We start from the raw sequence: 7,676 nt of genomic DNA on the forward strand, positions 1-7,676 counted from the left end.
TTGGGGGGAAACTCGTCGACGAGGTTTTCTCTTTCTCCCTTACTCCAGTAATGTCGCTTGCTCTGCCCCCCCCTCCTTCCCAAGATGTTCCTACACACTCCCCTATACTTATCCCGCCTACCTTCCCCAGTCAAATTCTTTTGCCATCCTAAATCAAGTTACTCCAATCTCTACTGCAGCCCCAACACCTTCCTCTCTTCCTCCCCGCACTACCCGCAGCAGACAGACCAAATATTCCACCCCTTTTTCTCCTGCCACACACTCACCTTCACCTACCTTTTCCTCTACTCCTCAGACACCAGTCTCTCAAAATTCCCCAACCAACTCCAATATCAGAAACTCTTGAGATCATTCAAAACTATCTGACCGATCACAAATTGACCGACACCACCTGCACACTGCAAGTTTAACTGCCGTATCCATCACTCCTCCTACTCATACATTTCCCCTACACCCCTATCCCTCCATTCCCCAACACAACCCATCCCCCCCAGCTCCACCTACATTAACTACCCCTCCTCCCTCTATCCCTTCATTCCCTCCTGTCTACACATGTGAATCCATCCTCATGTCACAACTATGCCCTCCCCAGATCCTCCCTCCTGATATCAACGCCACTCTCCCCCTCTCATTCCTTATCTCACCCCCTAGCTCCACTTTCCTTAAATTCTATATGCGGCATTGACCGTTCATCACTCGTGAATCAACCAAGTTATTCTAATTCTCCCTACACTTGACATATTCCGGATTTCCTTCTCACCTACCTTCGTCTAATCTCCCTATTGGGGCCATTCTCATGCACCAACTCCCGTGGCCGATCCCTAGATCCCCACACTGACCTTATTCTTAATTCAGATCACCCTACACACTTTGACATATACACACAATCTTTTTTCATGCCTTGGCCTCTCTACCGAACCTCAAGACCTTATACCTTCGCAGCCATTCCTCGAACCTCAAGACCTTATACCTTCAAATGTGTTCCAAATAGGAATTCTGACTGCACCAAAGCGCTTCGCTTAAAACGTGCAGTCTAGAACAGTTATCACTACAAACGAGGCACCCCTAATCAATTATCAGCCCATAACTCCTTTAAAAGAGCCTCCGCCTGTCTTCGTACAATCCGGAACAGTAAAACAAATAGCTGGTGAAATTATGTTTCCTCAGTTACATCTAAATCAGTTTTAGCTGTTTGGCGTCGGATCCATAAACTATCTAGCAAACATCTCCCCCTATCCAGTCCACCGTCCTCCATATTCTAGATACACTCGTCTCCGATCCTCTCTAAGCTGCTAATGAACTATGTGTCTATTTAGTAGTGGCTCTCGCCTCTCTCCACACTTCTCTTAGAATTAAGACCATCAAGGAACGCACCCCCATCATCTTCACCTATCCTCTGCTGAGTCCTATAATGCTCCCTTTTCTTCCTCTGAACTCAAAGCTGCCTACATTATGCTCCGACACCTTCCATCTTCCTCTCTATCCTTCCTATTAACTATTTTCAACCACATATGAACATCAGGAAATTTTCCTTCTCACAGCCGAGAAGCTCTTATCCTCCCTTTTTGAAACCCAATAAATCGAGTATCCTTCTCAAGATTACTTTCCCATTGCTCTAACTTTGCTTTTGCAAACTGCTAGAGCGAATGGTGAATTTCCACTTAATGTGGTATCTTGAATCTCACAATCTTCTCTCTCCTTCCCAGTTTGGTTTCCGCCGTGCCCGAAGTACAGCTGACCCATTTGCTCAAATGCAGATATTGGGTCTGCATTTGCACACCATGAATCCGTATTAGCCGTATTCATTGACCTATAAAAGCATATAATACCACATGGTGATACCATTTTCTCCAACAATTGTCCTCCATAGGCATACGCGGAACCTTAACCCAGATTCATCAACTCCTTTACCCACCTTTAAGCTTTTCAATTTTAATCTAGATAGTTGACGTATAGCAACTAACTACTAACTCAACCGCCCTTCACTACCCTTTACTGTTTCTTCCTATAGTGGTACATGACCTTAGATATCTAGCACATTTATTTTGTTTTTAACCATTAACCATTTTTAATACAATTGATATCGATACTGTTATTATTGTTGTTGATGTTATGATTATTAAATTGTTATTCGAATTTTGGTAACAGTTAAGACAATGAAATAATGCAAAAGACCCTTTCCAAAAGTCGAGGAAAAGGGTAAACATGTGAGACAGATAGAACTAATAATTACTAACTAATAATTTGGTGATTAAGGGCTTGAAGAGCCATCTATCTGTAAATGCAATAAATAAATTTATATTACAGTGGACATGGCATGTATTCTTGCCATCCGTGCCGATTGGGTTAAGCAAGTTTCGCCCATTGAGCGAAAGCTGATATATTGCATTACAGTCAAACTCTTTCTTTAATAAGAAATAAATATAACTATTTAAAAGGGCTTAGGTAAGAAGTATTACTATATGACTATTTTATATATTTTATTGTTGTAACATTGTCATAGGATGCATAGTTTGTCTATTAGGCTCCATCCATTGAGCAGTTAGTTTAGCGCCGGTGACTTAGGAAAGAAGCCGAGAGAATCAAGAATCCTGTCTTTGAGGTTTCGTTTTCCTTTGGGGGCGTGGCAGGAAACCCAGGTCTCCAGACCGGTACCTGAACTGCCCTTCGCCCTGGTCCCCGCTCTCGGATGCATGGTTTCGCTGATCGGCCTTGCTGGGAGGGGCCGAATCTGAAGAGGCGTTAGGGTGATCGGAATCCTGGTTTCCGGGGATGTGAGAGAATTCGGCAGCCGTGAGGAGGTTAACCAGCTGCTGAAGGATGGCGGCCACGTTGTCCGATTCGCCGCTGTCTCCCTCCTAAGTGAAATAAAATAATTGAAATTCGAACGTTTTTTTCGCAACTTCGGGAAATTTTTTCCCCCGGGTGCCAAAAATGTCGTAGATTTTTTTTGGTTGGCGTTGAATTGCCTGGGCTTTGTATTTTCCCCGAAAGGGAGCCCTGATGCAGGATGCCTAATGCTGATTTGATGGTGTCCTGCAAGGCTCGTCGCGCAACATCTTCCTGTTGTAGATGTGAAGCAGTGAGGTCCAGCGCGATGTCCTTCTCCGCGGTGCGTTCTCGAAGGTCGCGCGTGGTTTTGGGGCGCTGCTCCCTGAGCCTGCCTTTACCCCGGGGGGAAAACCCCCCGAAAATGGGGAATGCTGAAAACTTGCATCATATTTTAACATTTTGTAATCATACTTGTATATGTGTGTGCCGCAAAACCATTTATGATAATATATATATTTTTTATCGCGGGTGATATTTGGAACGAAAATTTAAAAGGCATCAAGAATGGCCGCTATAAACTGGGTGACTAACTTTTAAAAAACCGTTCGGGGAAAGTCTCTCGTTCTCCCTGGCCAGACGGTGGTAGTCACGCCACACGTGGGCGTGCTGCTCGGCGCGCTCTGTGACCGCCTGCAGCAGTCTGGCTCGCCGCTCTCCTCGCGTCGTCACCCTGCGGAACTGGGGTCTTGTTTAAAATTTCCTTTTCGTACCGCGGAGACCAGCCCCTGAAAATCTTAGTTCCTTGCACTTTTTGGAAAAATTTTTAAAGAAATGTTAGCCAAAATTAAATTTTTTTTTCCCTAAGATCGTCGAATAATTTTTGGGAAAAGACAAAATAAATTTGCTGGATAATAAAAGTTTTTTTATTTTGGGGTCTTCATATCTCAAAGATTTTTTAAAGTCTAACCCCTTCTCCAAGCAAATATTAAAAAATAAATATTACTATTTCTCCCTTTTTCCCCCGCGAATCTGCGAAAGTTTCTTCTACGTCTACCCGCAAAAATTGCGGGCATCCTGTGACTTCCCTCCCAAATTTTTTCCCCCGCTCTTGGTTTTTTCCCCTGAGGGGCTGCGACTCTCCCCCCCTGAAGATGTCCAGCGTGCGCGTCAGGGGCCCCATTCTCGTGCAAGACGCGCCGGGGGGTCGAGTGCAATTCGGTCTGCGCCGCCAGACGCAAGTTCCCTTTTTAACTTGGTCACGCGGTTTCCAGCTTTCCCTCCGCAAAGGGGGGCGGCCCCAAACCCGGGGCCCTCCCACAACTCCCTAAAATTTGGTTTAAAAGTTTTTTAAATTTTTTTTTTGTTATTATTGTTATTATTATTATTATTCTTGTTTATATAATTGTTTTCGTTATAGCAATATCTTCATTGTTCCGCTTACAAACCCCTCTCTCTCTCCTCTCCTCCCTCCTCTCCTCTCTCCTCTCCTCTCTCCCGTCTCTCTGTCTCTCTCCTTCCCCTCCTCTTCTTCCCCTCTCTCTCTCCCCTCCTCCCTCTCCTTCCCTCTCTCCCCCCCTCCCTCCCCCCCTCCCTCCCCCCCTCCCTCCCCCCCCTCTCCCCCCCTCCCTCTCTCTCCCTCTTCTCTTTTCTCTCCCTCTCTCCTCTTTCTCCTCTCCTCTCTCTCTTCTCCTCTCCTCTCTTCCCCTCTCTCTCTCTCTCCCTTTCCCCCTCCCCCCCTCCCTCTCCCCTCTCTTCTCTCTCTCTCTCCTCCTCTCTCTCCCCCCCCCCTCTCTCTCTCCTCCCCCCCCCCCCTCTCCTCTCTCCCTCTCCCCCCTCCTTCCCCTCTCTCACCTCTCTTTTCCCCCTCTCCCTTCTCTCTCTCTCTCCCCCCCCTCTCTCCTCTCTCTTTTCTCTTCCTCTCTTCTCTCTCTTTCTCTCCTTTTCTTTTTTTCTCCCCCTCTCCTCTTTCCCCTCCTCTCTCTCTCTCTCTCTCCTCTCTCCTCTCTCTTCTTCCCTCTCCCCCTCCCCTCCCCCTCTCTCTCTTTCTCTTGTCTCTCTCTATACCTCTCTCTCTTGTCTCTCTCTCTCTCTCTCCCCCTCTCTCCCCCCCTCTCCTTTTTCTCTCTCTCCCTCCTCCTCTCTCTCTCTCTCTCTCTTTTCTCCCTCCTCTCTCTCTCTCTCTCTTCCTTTTTTCTCTCCTCTCTCTCCCCCTCTCTCTTTTCCCCCTCCCCTCCCCCCTCTCTCCCTTCTCTCCTCTTCCCCTCTTTTCCTCCTCCTCTCCCTCTCCCCTCTTTCCCCCTTTCCCCTCCTCTCCTTCCCCTCTTTTTCTCTCCCCCTCTCTCTTCCCCTCTCCTTTTCCCCCTTTCTCTCTCTCTCTCCCCTCTCTCTCCTCTCTCTCTCTCTCCCCTTTCTCTTTTCCCCCTCTTCTTCTTCCCCCCCCCTCTCTTCCCCTTTTCCCCTTTCCCCATTTTTTTTCTCCTTTTTTCCTTCTTTTTCGGGCCTTTCCTTTCCTTTGTTCCTTCTTTTGTTTCCCCCCTTTTTCCCTCTTTCCGCTTCCCCTTAACTGTCTTCCCCTTTAACCGTTTTGTTTTTCTTTTCCTTTTTCCCCGCGGTTTCCCTTTTTGGGGGGGCCAAAAATTTAAAAATTCGCTTCAAAAAAGTTTCCTCCCTTTTTGGTTTTTAAACCTTCAATTTACTTGCTGAACATGAACTTATTTTCAGACCCCCTTTTTTTTTCCCCTTTTTCCCAGTTTCTTTTTCCCAAAAAAATTTGAAAGCGTTGGGTTCATTTTTCAAGGAAAATAATATTTTTTTTATTTCCCCCTTATTTTTTTTCCTTTACCGTCGAAACTGGCTTTTGGGGTTTTTCCCCTTTTTTTTCGGTTTTTTTTGGTTACCAACCCCGTTCAATTTAATTTTAAAAAATTAAATCGGTTCCTTATTTCCTTAAACCTCATTTTTTTTTTTTTCCTTTTTTGGCTTTTAAAAAACCCAAAAAAAAGGCCCCTTAATTCCCACCCCCGGGTTTTTTTTAAAACTTTAAAAAAAAGAAAAGAAATTTTCACTTTTTTATTTTAAAAAAAAAAAAATATTTCAAAAATTATAAAAAAAGTATAAAAAAACCACGCTGTGTACGACGAAAAAATGAAGCCCTGTGCCGCACCTATCCTTCAGGAACTTGATGATATTCAGTCCCTTTTCCTGCGCACTTGTCTACTTGTCCCTTGCGTGCTTCTGGCCCCCGTCCCCAGCTGCTCCCCACCTTTTAGTGAACGTTCAACTTGAAAAACCCCCAAACCTGGGAAAATGGGGAAAAATGTCCCCCCGTTAAGTCAACTAGAGAAATGAAAATTTTAAAAATAATGATGATGGGAAAGTGGATGGCAACGCAATGAAAAAGGAAAAAATAATGATTTAAAGGGTAAATGATTAAAGGGTAATAATGAAAAATGACATAATTATAAAAGTAATGATAATCATTGATTTTGTGTATTCGCTTATCAGTGTCTATTTGGGAAACATAAACAAAAAGCATTTAAAATAACGCTTAAAAATACCGGAATCACCGATATTTGATTGAGAATAAAGTTTTTCCCAAATTTAGATATTTTTTTTCCCTTGGGGTTTCTCATCTTCGTCTTCCTTTTTGTCTTTTTTCTTCCCGCCTTTCTTCTTGCCTCCCTTCTTCCCTCCTTTTGGCGCCATTGTTTATTCCTTCTATGGACAGGAATATTCAAAAGGGGCGATATTATTTGTTCTCAGACGCTTTTAAACATATACACTGCTCCCTATATAATAGCTATTTGTCTATTAATCAGTCTGTCTGTCAACCTATCAATATCATTCTATTTCTCTATTCTTTTATCTCTCTATCCATATATTTATATCTGTCTGTCTGTATCTGCAATTATAAATTTATCTCTGTATATATATATATATATATATATATATATAAAATATATATATTTTATATATATATATTTTAATATATATATATACAGACATACACACCACACACACACACTACACAACACACCAAAACCACACACACACACACACCACACACACAACCCCCACCCCACACACCCCACACACACACACACACCCACACACACACACACACACACACACACACACACACACACAATATATATAAAATTAATAATAAAAATATATATAAAATATATTATATATAAAATATATATATATTTATCTATTTTAACATGTATATATAATTTTAATATATATATATAATATATATTTAAAATATTTTATATATATATATTAAAAATATATATATTATATATTATATATATATATATTTTATATATATATATATATATCACATCTATCTATCTATCTATCTATCTATCTATCTATATATTCATATATATACATTCATATATATATACAATTATTTTATATATATATTATTATATATATATATATATATATATATATATAAACATATACATACATATATATTCACACACACACACACACACACACACACACACCACACACACACACACACACAGATACATATATATTTTATATATATATAAAATTATATATTAAAATATATATATATATATAATATTTTATTATCATATAATATATATATATATATATATATATATATATATATATATATATATATATACACATGTATATATATATATATATATATATTAATATATATATATTTTATATAATATATAATTTACACACAGACACACACAAACACACACACAAACACACACACACACCACACACACACACACACACACACACACAACACCCCACACCACACCACACACACACACACACCACACAATAATATTTATATTATATATATTTTATTATATTATATATATATATTGGGGTTTTGTGGTGTGTGTGTG

General features: G+C 41.2%; 1 pseudogene; it reads right to left on the bottom strand.

Moving 5' to 3' along the window:
* Positions 1-2,465: 2,465 nt before the first annotated feature.
* The window catches only part of LOC119589596, a 7,736-nt pseudogene continuing 2,525 nt past the window's right edge, over positions 2,466-7,676 (bottom strand).

Source organism: Penaeus monodon, chromosome 26, assembly GCF_015228065.2.
Source record: "Penaeus monodon isolate SGIC_2016 chromosome 26, NSTDA_Pmon_1, whole genome shotgun sequence".
Classification (NCBI taxonomy): domain Eukaryota; kingdom Metazoa; phylum Arthropoda; class Malacostraca; order Decapoda; family Penaeidae; genus Penaeus; species Penaeus monodon.